At 47.6% G+C, this 16,034-nt stretch overlaps 1 pseudogene; it reads right to left on the minus strand.

The window, feature by feature from the left end:
* The window catches only part of LOC149120197 (Ig heavy chain V-A1 region BS-5 pseudogene), a 113,960-nt pseudogene extending 102,099 nt beyond the window's left edge, over positions 1-11,861 (minus strand).
* Positions 11,862-16,034: the final 4,173 nt, after the last annotated feature.

Genomic DNA, 16,034 nt, shown 5'->3' on the forward strand with positions numbered 1-16,034 from the left:
TCCACCCTCAGCATTCACGGGGGCTTCCTGGTGAGGTCTGCAGAACTCCCTGCCAGCAGCAGAACATGGAGCATTTTGCTGGATTCCATTTTTGACAGAGAGATGCACAGGGGACCAGGTTCCATGCAGGTGCATCTGAGTGTGGTGTTCCATGTGCCAGTGTCTGTCTGTCTGTCCTTCACAACTTCTCAGATGGTAAATTTTGCTTCCATGGGCAATGCTGTTGAGCTGTGATAGATACAAAGGCAGCTGCACATGTTGAAAGTGTGCCTGTGTTGAGTGCAATTCAGCTGTGCCTCTCTCAGTCCTCATCACAACTTCACCAAGAGCAAATATCACATCCCACAGTGCTGTCCACTGCCCCTGTGTCACCCAGCCCCCGGCCCACCTCCTCCAGTCACATTAAGGCCTGAGCCCCTTTGGGTTCCTTCACAATGGATTTCATCCAGTTCAGCTCTGAGCGACATGCAGGTTTGTTGGGGGCGGAAGGTGAAGGAATTGAGTTTTCAGGTGCTGTGGGGCCCAGGTGAATGAAGGCTTCTTAGTTTTTAAACAAAGTATCTGAAAATCTGATATGAATATAACTTCAAATAAAGCAGAGTAAGTATATGATATTTTCCACCACTGTGCAGTACATTCGTATTAACTGTGTTAATAAATTTCATGGAAATAATAAATTAAAATTTTCACTGTTTAGGTTGCGCTCACCCCTCAAGGGAGTGCCTGCATCTCATATGTGGCTCTGGCACCCAGTACCAGATTCCTACTCCTGCAACCCCAGGAATCAGAAGTTTATGGGATGATATTTGGGCACTGTCACTCTCGTCGATGCACCTGATTGTTGTCCCGAAACTGGGTGAGGCTGGGAAGCAGACCTGTCCAAGCGACACTTGGGAAAGTGCATGCATGGGAGTGTCTCTCCCTTTTCCTTCCCTCATGTGGGAATAACTGAAATTTAAAACTTGAGTTACTGAAGGATCTCTCTAAGGGTCGTATTCCCTTCATTGCAGGCAGCAACTCTCATGGTATTTTCCCCTCCCTAAAGCCCTCTCTCAATGGGATCACTGGGTGGTGAGGTCCCCACATGCATGATGGGAGGCTCTGTGCCTCAAGTATGGAGGGTAAGTTCCACCTAACATGCAGCCTTCAGCTGCTCAGTTGGAGAGACCACACACGCATACCAAGCAGTGCTGGCTCTGCTCACGGCTCTGCAGGAACAGCATCCTCAGCCTCAATACCCCAGACCCTGCTTCTCTGTGTCCACTGAGTAGGAAAGTGATTCACCTGCAGGAGGAAACCATCATGACCCATGTTCTGGTGAAATCCTGTAGAAAATGTTAGTGATCAGAGTCCACCCCAGACACTGTGCCAGCACTGATCCCCCAAGACACAGAAGTCTGCATCTTCAGGGGATGGCTCCACCCCCAAAGCTGAGGACTGGGGAGGAGAACCATGGCACGTGGGGAAGTGACAGTCAGGACAGGGTCCAGCAGCAGGAGGGAGAGGACCTGGTGGAAGGGTGGACTCTACTGTTCAGGAGGTAAGGACAGGTGGAAGGGCCACACTGCTGGAGCCCCAGTGCCTGCAGGAGAGCACTGAGTCAGGAGGTCTGATCAGGTGTCCTTGCCCCCGGCAACCCTCACACTGACCACCACTGAGTAAAGAAGCACAGGTGCCTGGGAGACGTGGAATGGCATCGCCTCTTGGGAGTGCATCCAGTGACGACTCCCACCATGAGTGGATTCAACGTCAGGGCCTCATGGAGGAAGCTGAGGTCTCCAGTGCCCTGAACAGGACCACACAGAATGCTGGGAGCAGCCTGTGGGGGTGGAAGTGGTTTGTCCTCACAGCATCAGTGCTGAGCATGGCCCCAACGTAACAGCACTGACTGGGGTACACGGTCTGGATGTTTACATAAAAAGCATTGAATTAACCAGGATCTAATGTCAGATAGAAAGTCCTTGTAAAACTACCAAAGGAAACATTGGGCAAAATCTTCCTGATATTGGTCTGGCCATGATTTCCCTTTCAGATCTTCAAATTTTGAGCAACCTAAGAAAACATTTTTAGATGATGCTGCATAACTACAGAGCTTCTGCATTACAAACAGACTGACTGAGAAGTGAGCAGCCTACACAAAGATTGGAAGTGACTATTCTTGTATCAAATGTATGATCAATAGCCTGTATCCAAAAGGAATAAGAAGGAACTATCTGTATGAGCTGTGTTTAGAACTGTTCTGAGTCTTCTGCAGTCTCAAAATAACTGTGATACACAATTGGCTTGTTCATCCTGATCGACAGGTTCTGCGTCATCAGGCCTACAATGGGTATAGAAGCAAACCTCTGTGATATGTGTGTGGCTCAGTGTTGCTATGGATTCATTCTGGTGGGGGCAAGAGGCGTGGAGTCACCACACAGACCCCAGGAGTTGGGTGAATGCAGGCCAGAGGCAAGCAGCCCACAGACTCATTTATTTCAGTTGGTACCACAGCTCATATAGCTGAGGCAGCCAATCCAGCCAAAGGGCAGTTTATGCCTAACCAATCACAGCCTGTTGCCAGGCAGTATCTGAAGCCATCCAATCACAGCCTGTTGCCAGGCAGGCTCCGTTGCCAGGTGGCGTTGAAGCCATCCCTGAGTAACTGATGCTCGCTTTCCAGCAGCCATCTAGGCATGGCCTTCTCATTCCACCACAGCTCAGTGTGTCCCAAAGGTGTTGTGTTGTAGATGTGCTCCCAGGGTGACCATGGGAGAAGCGCTGAGTGCTCTGGGAGTGAGGCCTAGTGGGATGTGTCCATTTCTGGGGAATCTGCTCTTGGAGGAGATCACAGTAGATTTCCTGGGTCCCCAGCTTCAGCACAGAGCACAGTGCTGCTAGAGTCAGCCCTGGTTTCGTCTGAAGTCCTGTGTGGGGATGGGGTCCCTCCCGTCTGTGTTCACAATATTAGGATGCCTGAAGACTGCCATGGTGTTCACAATATTATGATGGCTGACAGCACAACATTCTCACTGTCTGATCCTAGACTTCTAGCCTCTACAGCTATGAGCTAATAAACCTTTTTGCTCCATACACCTCCTATCTGGGGTACCTCATTATGGAGCCAACAAGCAGAATAAAACAGTTGATGAGCCCCACTCCTTTGTTCCTACCTCAAAGACTCACCTGTGTCTCCAGATTTAGTTGGAACCACTCAGAATTCCAAGCACCTTGCTGTTTCTTGACTCAGCTGAAGCTTTTGTAGCCATGTGGGAAGTGACCAGGAGTTAGATCACTGTCAGTCTCGGTTTCTTTGTGTTTGTGGAATAATATGTTAATATAAATTTTAAAATAAGTGATATAATAATATAAATGTTTAAAAGAAGATATGAAAGTAAACATGCAAATGCTACAATTCTGGGATCACCATGCATGTATATGTTAGAAGCACAATGAGGCATCCCATCCCTCCTGTTAGTATGAGAATTATCAGACAAGCCAGAGCTGACAATTCTTTGGGAGGAAGCAAAAAATGACAACACTGGTACAAGGCTTGAGTCAGGTAAATTAGTAAAACCATTATGGAAAATCTTCAAAAACTGAGAAATCGGATTATCACAGGATCCTCAAACACCACGTGTGGGTAGAAGGAATATGGTATCCCAGGGGTGTGTCCACAGGATCTGCAGCCACTGTGGGAAACACATCTGCAGTTTCTTGTCAGTTAAGAAGCGCCATTCTCACTCCCCCTCTTCATGGAGGAATGACACTAGACCCTGCGCTGTTCTTTTGTCTGCTCGGCCCTTCCCGGGTTTGCTGCTGGTTTTTCCTGGGTTGGCTGCCGATCCTTCCACCTCCGTGGAAGGGCGGCGCCCCCTGCCACTTTCCCCACGTCCGTGGGGGAGTGGCACACTGCCGGCCGGATCTCTCGAGGGCTACTCAGCTGTTATCCGGATGTTCCCCTTAGATGTTCCTGGTGCATGCTGTCTCTCTTCTCCTTTGTAGTCCTCTTCCACCAATCCCAACTCTGCTACCCACACACCGAGTACGCTGCTCTCCTCCAATCAGGAGCAGGATCAGCTCCTGCAGGTTATTGGTCAAACTGGAGGCAGCTGTGTAGAAGTTGTTTACTCCTCTCCCAGTGCCATATGGTGGGAGAGCAGATGTATAGAATAAGTCTTAATTTCAGTAACTTAGTCTAGTCCGAGTTGCTCCCCACAGTTCCCCCTTTCTTTTTATTTTTTGGCGTTGATACACGCCTGTCTTCGGTGCCCCACGGCACACACTCTGCTCTGCTTGCTAGAGTTGCCCACAGGTGCTTACAAGCCCTACCAATCAGGCAAACCAAATCCGGGTCCTCTCTTCGCCATGTTGTGAGGAGGTTTTTAGGCACTGATGCGTGCCTGTGTTCGGTGTCCTGCAGTGCACGCTCTGCTCGAGCTGCCTGCAAGTGCTTATTGCCTAATCAGGCAGACCGAATCCAAGCCCTCTCATTGCCGTGTTGTGGGGAGACTTATTGGTGTTGATAAAGTGCCTGTCTTTGGCGACCTGTGGCGCATAAGCTGCTAGCCACCCGCAGGTGCTCACCGCCTCACTAATCAGGCAGACAGAGCCCAAGCCCTCTCATTGTCATGTTGTGGGGAGGCCTTATTTTTCTCTATTTCTCTGTCTCCGGGCATTCCTATCTCTCCTATTTTACTTCTATCTGCCAGCATTCCTATTTTTCTCATTTTACTTCTATACTTCTGTTTCTCTTATCCCCGGGCTTCCCGGCGCCCGCCCCAAGGCGGCTTCTTGGCACCTCACCCCGTGGTGGCTTCCCAGCTCTGCGCGGCTTCAGCCCGCGCCTCTCTCATCTCTGCGGCTTCCCGGCTTCGCGCGCGCTCCGTGGTCTCCGCGCCCTTCGTGCCCGCACCACGGCCTCTGCGCCAGCCCTGCACTTCCTATCTACTCACGCCCTGTGCACTCTTTCCGCTTGTGCCCCGTGCACTTTCTCTGGGCGCGGCGGCTTTTGCAAATCAGGGCCTAGCTCACGTTTCCACTTCTCGGTTTTCAGTCTAAGTTCCCTGGGCTAACCTGACGAAATCCAACCTAGCTTACGTCTCTGCCTTTTGGTTTGGCTTCCTGTCTTTTGCTCCCCGGGCTAATCTGACGGATTCCAACCTAGCTTACATCTCCGCTTCTGGTTTTAGTTTTTCGCCTTTTGCTCCCTGGGCTGACATGACGAATCCCACCTAGCTTACGTCTCTGCTTCAGCCTGCCCCCGCAGCTTCATCCTCCCTAACATATTTTTCTCTACCCGGTATGTTTCCTAACTTTTCTTCCAACAATATTCCCCTCTCATTTCTCCTGGCTTCTCCCCACAGTCCGTATCCGAGTCTAAGTTTCTTCTAGCTTTCACTTTCGCTTTCAATCCTAACTTCTTCTGGCACTTTTTCCATCCGGCTTTTCCCTAGGCGCTCTCTAATCTCTCTCCAGTATTTTCCCACTTTTTCCTGCTTCTTCCCTCCTAGGTTTCCTATCCGAGTCAAGGTACCATTATGTTGCCTAGGCTTCCTATCTGAGTCACGGCAACATTATGTCACTCCCCCTCTTCATGGAGGAACGACACTAGACCCTGTGCTGTTCTTTTGTCTGCTCGGCCCTTCCCAGGTTTGCTGCTGGTTCTTCCCGGGTTGGCTGCCGATCCTTCCACCTCCGTGGAAGGGCAGCTCCCCCTGCCACTTTCCCCACTTCCGCAGGGGAGTGGCACACCGCCAGCTGGCTCTCTTGGGGGCTGCTCAGCTGTTATCCGGATGTTCCCCTTAGATGTTCCTGGTGCATGTTGTCTCTCTTCTCCTTTATATCCTCTTCCACCAATCCCAACTCTGCTACCCACACGCCGAGTACGCTGCTCTCCTCCAATCAGGAGCAGGATCAGCTCCTGCAGGTCAGTCAATCAAATTGGCAAGAAGCAGCTGTGTAGAAGCTGTTTACTCCCTTCTCAGCACCATATTGTGGGAGAGCAGATGCATAGAATAAGTCTTAATTTCAGTAACTTAGTCTAGTCCGAGTTGCTCCCCACACGCCATTATCAAGAGTCCACACATATAATCCAGTGAAATCTTCATGGAAGAAAGAATGGATAATGGAACCAATGGAAAAAATTATAAATCAAAAGGGAGTTTATATGGCAGTAAAGTGGAGGGAATTCTGTTATTTTTACAACTTGGATGATCCTGGAGTATAATGTCCAAGGATAATGTGTCAGGATAAGTATACTCTGCTAACCATCCAGGCCAAGAAGACAAATAATATGTGATGCTAGTTACGTGGGATAAAAGGATGAACTCACAGAGGCAGAAGTACAATGCTGAAGACAAAAGTCTGAGTATGGGAGGAACAGAAGAGACACTGGAGCAAGGTCCGAGCTTCACTACGACAGGATCCACACGTTGAGTGATCCACTGTACTGCATGGTGACTGCAGTTAAGGGAAAACTGTGGGATCAGCGATGTGGTGCAGCGGATTAAAGCACTGGCCTGAAGTGCCGGCATCCCATGTGGGTGCCAGTTCTAGTCCTGGCAGGTCCTCTTCCAATCCAGCTCTCTGCTATGGCCCGGGAAAGCAGTAGAAGAGGACAAAGTGCTTGGGGCCCTGTACCCATGTGTGGGACCCGGAAGAAGCTCTTGGCTCCTGGCTTCAGATGGGCGCAGCTCAGACACTTACGGCAATCTGGGGAGTGAACCAGCAGATGGAAGAACTCTCTCTCTGTCTCTACCTCTTTCTGTAACTCTGTCCTTCAAATGAATAAAATAAGTCTTTAAAAATAAAAGAGAAAGAATATTGTGTCTATGGAATTCCAAAACAGGAGAAAATTGACATTCTACCATGGAAACATGTGGGTTTTGTGATGAGCATGTCAATAACTCTGACTTCATATTTCCAATCAATTTTCTATCAATTTGATATGTTAATTTGATCAACACATAGCATTGTATATCATATGTTTATGTTCAGATATTATTTATCAAACATTTATGAAGGGGAAATGACAAAAATGGCCAGTTGCAGATTCAGTTCTCTGAATACTCGTGTTGTGTTTGCCAATGTTTATGGAGATGATAAATAAAGGCAGTGTACTCAGGCTTGGAAGCTGGAACCCAGGAGCATGGAACTGCATCAATGTTCCCACCTTGGAGATGAGGCTTCATAACACATCCACCATCTACTGTCTTCCAGGGTGCATTGTCAGTTACAAGTGTGGGAAAGCGTGTAAATGGAATTTGTCAAGAACTCTTATGCAGGCTGGGTGTTTGCCTCTCTAAATAGAGGAAAGACTAAAAGTGGATTGATGACGCCGATCAGCACAGCCATGGAGTGGAGAGCTGGGACTCTGGAAAAATGGACTCTGGGACTGGCTCTTCCTGCAGCGGTGATCCAGCCTCAGGACACTGGTTATCATGCTGGGCCCACAGACACAGATCCCCGTGATGTGGACTCCAGCCCCAGAGCGCACAGCCACTGTGTGTCCCACTTTCTGCTCTCCCTGAACCACAGCAGGTGCAGGGGCTCCATGACACTGGAGCAGAACCAGATCAGCTGGAAGTGCACACCCAACACTTTCCATTCAGTTATGACCTTGACTGCTGATGTCCATTGTATTTCCCTCCTGAGTTCATGCAGGAGACGCACAGGAGGGTCCCAGGACCTAGAGGAGGAGGAAGTCCCTGTAGGCTCCCCAGGTGCCTGCAGAAGCTCAGCCTGAGACACACCTGAGCTGCAGTACATTCCTGAGTGCTGTGACGTTCACACAGGGACCACAGACTGTTCCAGGATTAAAGGGAAAATGGAGTTGTGGGAACAATCTGTAAAAAGTGAGTCTGGATCACCCACAGATTTAAAAAACTGTAGGTTCAGTTTGGTACACATGCTCGTTTTGACGGGAGGAGAGGGATGACTTAAGTAGGTGAGGTTTAACAGAACAAAGACCCTGTAAAATGATCTTTTAAGTGATTGGTTGGTCCTTATGTCCTGCCCCAATGACTCTGCAATTTTGTGTTTTAAAAGGCTTTGTTACAAGCACAATAAACCAGTTCTTGCTTGACTTGACTCCCCACTTCGTCTGATTGTACCCAGGATCCCAAGGCTGGGAAAAGGGCGAGCAGAACACTTACCTTTCCTTGGGCCCATTCTGTCCTCGTATGGGTGAAATGAGACCTTGCACAAGTGTACATGAAACAGTGAATGGGTTATTTCGCATTTGGTCAAGGATGTTATTCAGTATTAAGAAGGAGGTTGTTCTGTCATTAGGAAATCGTGGGTCAGCCTGGAGCATAATATCATAACAGAAATAATCCCGGTACATGTAGACACATCATATGTCACAGTAATTATATATGAAATCCAGAAGCTTGAACTCACAGAGGCAGGCAGTGCAATGGGGATCACTGTCTACCATGACCCAAGTGTTTGTCCCCTCCCAGCTCTGTGGGAAACTGGGGGAAGTTCCATGCACTGGCTTTAGGCTCAGCCAACCCCCAGCCATTAGAGTCATTCAGGAAAGAAACCAGTGGATGGAAGATTCTCTCTCCATCTGTTGGTCTCTTCCTCTTGGTCATAACACTGCTTTTCAAATAAAATAAATAGACACTAAAAATAAATGAAAGACTAATTATACATATAATTACTAGCCTAGATCCTTACATTGAATGAACACAGACAACTGAATCCCAAGGGAAGAAATCAATTGTGTACATGCAGTGATGATAAGGTGGTGACAGGAGCAGCACTGGAGTTAGCCTGAGGGATTACTGACTCCCGTGTCAGGATGCTTAGTGCTGTGTCCTAGTTTGGTTCCAGTGTCAGATTCCTGTCTAAGCCCCTCTGGGAGGCCGTAGTGAAATTCCAAGTACTGCCATGTGGACACCTGGACAGAATTCCAAGCACCTGGCTGTCACCTGACCCAGCTGAAGCTTTTGTAGCCATCTGGGAAGTGACCCAGGAGTTAGAAGATCACTGTCTGTCTCAGTCTCTTTGTAAATGCAAATATCTAAATAAGTGAAATAATATCCATAAATGTTTAAAAAAGATATAAAGGCAACATATAAAATATCTGGGACCATCACGCATGTCCATATTAGATGCACAATGAGACATCCCATCCTTCCTGTTAGAATGAGTATTATCCTACAATCCAGAGCTGACAATCCATGTGGAGGAAGCTAGAGACGATAACTCTGGTACAAGATCGAAGTCAGGTAAACAAGCAAATCTATTATGGAAAATCATCAAAAACTGAGAAATAGAATTTTCACAAGGTCTTCAAACACCATTTCTGGGTAGAAGGAATATGAAATACCAGGGAGGTGTCCAGGGGAACCACAATCAATGTGGCAAACACCTCTGCTCTTCCATGTTCAACTAATGCAGCATCATTCACAAGAGTTCACACATATAATCCAGTGAAATATTCATGAAGAAAGAATCAACAATGGAACAAATGGACAAAATTATATTTAACAGGAAGTTTATATGGCAGTAAAGATGAGGAAATTCTGTACTTTGGACAACTCGGATGATCCTGGAGAATAATGTCCAAGGATAATGTGTCAGGGTAAGTACACTCTGCTAACCATGCAGGACAAGAAGACAAATAATACGTGATGCTGGATACATGGGATAAAAGGATGAAGTCACAGAGGCAGGAAGTACGATGGTGAAGACCAACATCTGAGCGAGGGAGGAGCAGAGGAGACGCTGTAGTAGGATCAGAGTTTCAGTCCCACAGGATCCACACATTGAGGATCTACTGTACAGCATGGTCACAGCAGTGAAGGGAATATTGTGTCTACAGAATTCCAAAACAGGAGACAACTGACATTCTACCATGGAAACGTGGTTTTCTGATGAGCATGTCAATAAGTCTGACTTCATAACTCCACTCAATTTGATACATTCATTTTTCAACACATATTATTGTACCTCATAGTCTGTGTTCAGGTGTTATTGATCAAACATTTATGATCAAAAATGATCAAAAATGAAGATTCAACACTCTGCATACTTGTGTCTGTCAATGTTTATGGAGATGATAAATAAAGGCAGTGTACTCAAGGCTTGGCAGCTGGAACCCAGGAGCATGGAACTGCATCAGTGTTCCCACCTTGGTGATGGGGCCTCCAAACAGATCCATCATCTACTGTCTTCCAGGGTGCACTGTCAGTTACTAGTCTGGGAAAGCGTGTAAATGGGCTCCATCCTGCACTCTGATATGTAGCCTGGGTGTCTCCCTCTGTAATATTATTGAAAGACTCCAAATGGATTGATGACCCCAGTCAGCATAGACATGGAGTGAAGAGCAGGGACTCTGGACACATGGTCTCTGGGACTGACTCTTCCTGCAGCTGTGGTTCAGCCTCAGGACACTGGGCATCATGCTGGAGTCACAGACACAGCTCCCTGTGATGTGCACTCCAGCACCAGAGTGCACAGCCACTGTGTGTCCCACTTTCTGCTCTCCCCTGAAGCACAGCAGGTGCAGGGGATCTCACGACACTGGAGCAAAACCAGATCAGCTGGAAGTGCACACCCAATGCTTTCCATTCAGTGATGACCTTGACTGCTGATGTCCAGTGCATTTCCCTCCTGAGTTCTGGCAGGGAGCCCCCCCCAGGAGTGTCCCATGACCTAGAGGATGAGGAAGTCCCTGTAGGCTTCCCAGGTGCCTGCAGAAGCTCAGCCTGAGACACAGCTGAGCTGCAAGTACATTCCTGAGTGCTGTGACATTCACCTTAGGGACCACAAACAGTTTTAGGATTAAAGGTAAAAAGGAGTTTGGGCGTAAGTCTTTAGAAAGTGAATGTGGAACAACAACATCTTAAAATAAGACTGCTGGTGCTATTTGCTTACATGCTCATTTTGATAGGAAGAGGGATGACTGAAATAATTGAAGTTAAAAAAACAAGTCTCTGGCTTGACTCTCTCTGGGTTTGAAGGGAAAACTAAAATTGCCCTAAAGCCGGCTGGGCCTTGAGAACACATCCTGTGTCAGACTGGACAACACTCACAAGGTCCTCAGATAGTCCCACATGTCTGATCCTGGTGACCACTGTCATCGTTCACGAACATGAAACTGTTCATATAGGACTTCTTCCTGTCATATCAGACATCTCCAGGTCAGTGAAGTCAGTGGCAGGGACAGAGTCATAAAAGTAGAATTCTTCTCTCAAAACTGTTACAAGAGCGGAAACCCCAATTCCCTGACAGGGAACCAGGGCTTGGTTTCTCTGCACCTGCTCATGACCAGAATCTGTGCTCAGTGCGTCTTGTGCGCCCCCTGGTGGAGCAATGTGCCCCTCAAGGAGGTTTGTGTCTGGGCTCAGCTGAGAGCCCCTCACTGTGTCTCCCACACAGTAACAGGTGGTCGTGTCATCCTATGTAAGATGGTTCATTTGCTGAGACACCGTGTTCTGGGCGTTGTCGCTGGAGATTGTGAATCGGCCCTGCTACCACTACCAGGATAAATATATGCGATCTACTCTGGGACCTTCCCTGGAGCCTGGTGGACCCAGCTCATGCTGTAGCTACTGAAGTCTAACCCAGAGGCTTTACAGGAGAGTTTCAGGGATCCCCCAGGCTGGACCAGGCCTCCTCCGGACTCCTTCAGCTGCTCCTGACACTGGACACCTGCAAACACAGACGTCCTGGTCAGCACACTGTCACTCACCCTCTCTGTGTCTCCCACTCACGTCCTCTCCCAGACTCAGTACCCCGCATTCTCCATCATTACCTTTGAGCACAGCGACCAGGAGAAGCCAGCGCAGCCCAGTCTCCATGGTGAGCGTCTGTGTTGAGTGCGATCACTGAGTGGACACCTGGGAGTCCTGGGGCTGGAGCTCCTATGCCAGAGCTGCAGGGTGAGGGCTGGGCAGGTTTTCATGGGCAGAGGGAGGCCCTATCTGCATGTGCTGCTGCTATATAGCAATCATGGGGTCAGACGCCTCAGACAGGACAGTGCCCAGGGCAGACGTGGGTGTCTGGCATCTTAAGTGGCTGATTAATTCCATGGGACGTGAAGTTTGTTGTGAGATTATGGGCAGAAAAGCATTTCGTTCACCTTTTTAAAAATTATATATATATATATATATATATATATGGCAGGTAGAGTTATAGACAGTGAGAGAGACACAGAGAGAAAGGTGTTCCTTCCATTGGTTCCCTCCCCAAGTGGCAGCTACAGCCAGAGCTGTTCTGATCCAAAGCGAGGAGCCAAGTGCTTCTTCCTGGTCTCCCATGCGGTTGCAAGGCCCTAAGCACTTGGGCCATCCCTCACTGCCCTCCTGGGCCATAGCAGAGAGCTGGACTGGAAGAGGAGCAACTGGGACTAGAACTTAGCACCTGTATGGGATGCCGGCACCTCAGGCAAAGGATTAGCCAAGTGAGCCCTGGCTCGGGCCCTTAATTTATATTTTGAACATTTATTTATTTATTTGAAAGTCAAAGTTACACACACAGAGAGAACTAGAGGCAGAGAGAGAGAGAGAGAGAGAGAGAGAGAGATGGAGAGAGAGCACGCAATCGTCTATCCTCTGGTTCACCATCCAATTAGTCACAACAGCTAGAGCTTTGCGGCTTGGAAGCCAGGAGCCAGGAGCTTCTTCCAGATCCCCATGCGGGTACAAGGAACCAAGGACTTGGGCCGTCTTCTACCACTTTCCCTGGCTGTAGCAGAAAGCTGGATTGGAAGTAGAGCATCTGGGACTTGAACCGGTGCACTGTGGGATGCCAGTACTGCAGATTTGGTCTGTAACATACTATGCCCCAGCACTGGCCCCACCTTTACTTTTTCACAAGCAGGAAGGAGGGCCTGAGGTGGAGAGGCTGGTTCTTGAGCCATCACTCCAACACAGGGTGTGGGCTCCCAACAAGGGCTCAGCTCACTGCACAACAGTGCCTGCCCCTGTGTTGTGTCTGCACAAGCACAGAAATGTGATACTGGCATGAGGGATACCTCCCTTGAACACGTGCACAGTTACTGAAGGAATCATAGACAGGCTGTGCTGTGTCCAGGGGCTCTAGTCTGGTAGGAGGCACCTCCACACTCTACACCTCTGTTCCTCACACAGGACTTTCCACTTCACCTAACAGCCATCATCAGTTGTGGTTGTCCAGTTGCTTATCCTGGTCTCCCATGGGATGCAGGGCCCATGGTACCATGAGGTACCATGATATGTGCTGTTTCAGAATTAAAGGGGAAATGGAGATTGGTATAAAATCTGTACAAGTGAGTCTGGATCATCCACAGTTTAAAATAAAAGATTGGTTCAGTTAAGCATGCTCACTCGTTTTTTTTTATTTTACATTTTATTTTTGACAGGCAGAGTAAGACAGTGAGAGAGAGAGAGAGAGAGAGAGAGAGAGAAAGAAAGGTCTTCATTTTTCCATTGGTTCACTCCCCAATTGGCCGCTATGGCTGGCGCGTTGTGGCCGGCTCGCTACTTTTGAGGCCAGGGACCAGGTGCTTCCTCCTGGCCTCCCATGCAGGTGCAGGGGCCCAATCACTTGGGTCATCCTCCACTGCACTCACGGGCACAGCAGAGACCTGGACTGGAAGAGGAGCAACCGGGACTAGAACCCAGAGTGCCTGCGCCGCAGGTGGAGGGTTACCTAGTGAGTGCGGCGCCAGCAACACTCACTCGTTTTGACAAGAGAGAGATGATTTAAGTAGTTGAGGTTTAACAGATCAAGGACCCTGCCTTAGCTGCCCCTGGTTCTAAAGGGAAAACTAAAACTGTCCTAAAGTCAGCAGTGCCCTGAGGGCACTGCCCTGAGTCAGGTTGGAAAAGACTCAAAGGGATCTCAGAGTCCCACATCTCTGATCCTAGTGACCACAGTCGCTGTCCATGAACCAAATTTGTTCATTTAGGACTCCTTCTTTCACATCAAAATTTCTCTCTGTCAGTGAAGTTGGCAGGGACAGAATCATAAAAGAAGAATTCTTCCCTCAAAACTCTTACAGGAGAGGAAACCCCATTCATCTCCCTCTGCACCTGTGCATGACCAGAATCTGCGCTCGGTGCATCTTGTGCGCCCCCTAGTGGTACCGCGCGCCCTTGCAGGGAGGTTTGTGTCTGGGCTCAGCCAGAGGGCCCCTCATGTGTCTCTGGCACAGAAATAGAGGGCCCTGTCTGTGGTTGTCAGACTTCATTTGCAGATCCACCGCGCTTGGGCGTTGTTTCTGGAGACGATGACTCGGCCATTCACGGAGTTCGCATAGTATGTGCTACCACCATTATAACCATTAGCTGTGATCCACTCCAGCCCCTTCCCTGGAGCCTGGCGAACCCAGTCCATTGCATGGTTAGAGTGTGAATCCACAGGCTTTGCAGGAGACTACTAACAGAAACAAACTGCCAACTACAGGGCTCACAGCACGTGCAACAAATAATGGAGAAAAATATACTCCACTACTACATGCCATTTATGAAAAATCACTGGTGCATTTATACACTGAGAACAAATTTGCAGAAAATGGAGAAAACATCACAGTGGTTTAGCTTGTGAATCTTCCGCCTGTGATTCCTACATCCCATACTGCTGTCTGTTCTTATTCCAGCTGCACTTCCAATCATCTCTTGTTGATGCACCTGGGAAAGCAGACAAGCATGGTCCAAGTGATTGTGCCTCTGCACCCATGTGGGGACTGGGAAGAAACTCCTGGCTCTAGGTCAATGTCCTGGCTCAATGTCATTTTGGGGATTGAACCAGCAGATGGAAAACTTGTCTCTGGGTCTTTCCCTCTCTGTGTGTAACACTGACTTTCAATAAATAAATAAATCTTTTCTAAAAGATTGCATATGTAGTATCAACAAACTTTTAAAGTCCTGGAGGAAATTTATCAACAGGCTGAATGATGTCCACATAACAATATTATTGTTTTTCAATTTTGAATTTATTTTGTATTTTTTAAAATTTATTTTTAAGGAATAAAAATGTCATAGTACAACTTTAGGAATATAGATATTCTTCCCAGCATTTCTGCCCTCCCACTTACATTCCCACCACCTTTCTCATCCCTCTCCACTTGTCAGTTCAGTTTTCCAATAAGATTCCCTTTAAGTTGGTACACAGATTCAAGATCAAGATCCATCATCAAGATTCACTTGTATTGCTACACAGAAAACCAGCTGTATACTATGTAAAGATTTAAACACACACACACACACATAACAAAAACTGTTTGAGAACTGGTTTTACAGTTAACTCTCATAATAGAACTCATTGAGGATGGAGGTCCTGCATGGAGAGTTAGTGCACAGTGAGACCTGTTGTTATCTAACAATTAACACTCTTACATATGATGCCAGTGACCACCTGAGACTCTGGACATGAGCTGCTTAGGCTATGGAAGCCTTTTGAGTCCACAAACTCTGATAGTATTTGGACAAGGCCATGAGCAAAGTGGAAGTTCTCTCCTCCCTTTAGAGAAAAGTACCTCCTTCTTTGAGGCCAGTTCTACTGCCTGAGGTCTCAGTCACAGAGATCCTTTAGGCAGAACATTTTTGCCACAGTGTCTTGGATTTCATGCCTGAAATGTTCTCATGGGCTTTTCAGCCAGACCAGGAAGTCTTAAGGGCTGATTATCAGGTCAGAGTGTTACTTAAAGCGGTTATCATTCTATGAGTCTGCTGTGTAGACTTCTGCTCATGTTGGAACATTCTCTCCTTTTTAATGCTATCTCTTCTTATTACCAGGCACTTGATCCTATTTATATGATCACTTTAACACTTAATCCTATCTATGTGTTCACCTTACACTTAATGTAATCACTTTAATTAAGCTTAATGGGATTTGGAATCCCACAACAAATTTTTAAATTGTGTGTTTAGAAGTAAGTCCATAGGAATGTATGCACTTTACAGTTACAAAATTCCTCCTCCTGCTCTTATTCCCATTCCTATTTTTTACTGAGATCAATTTTCAATTGACTTTATGTGCATACGATGGACTGAATGTTAAGACTTCAACAAATAGTAGGAAGAAAAATAAACAACCAAACAAAAACAAACAAAAAA

The sequence above is a fragment of the Oryctolagus cuniculus genome, chromosome 20 (genome assembly GCF_051225735.1).
Source record: "Oryctolagus cuniculus isolate XC-2025 breed Fujian yellow rabbit chromosome 20, ASM5122573v1, whole genome shotgun sequence".
NCBI lineage: Eukaryota > Metazoa > Chordata > Mammalia > Lagomorpha > Leporidae > Oryctolagus > Oryctolagus cuniculus.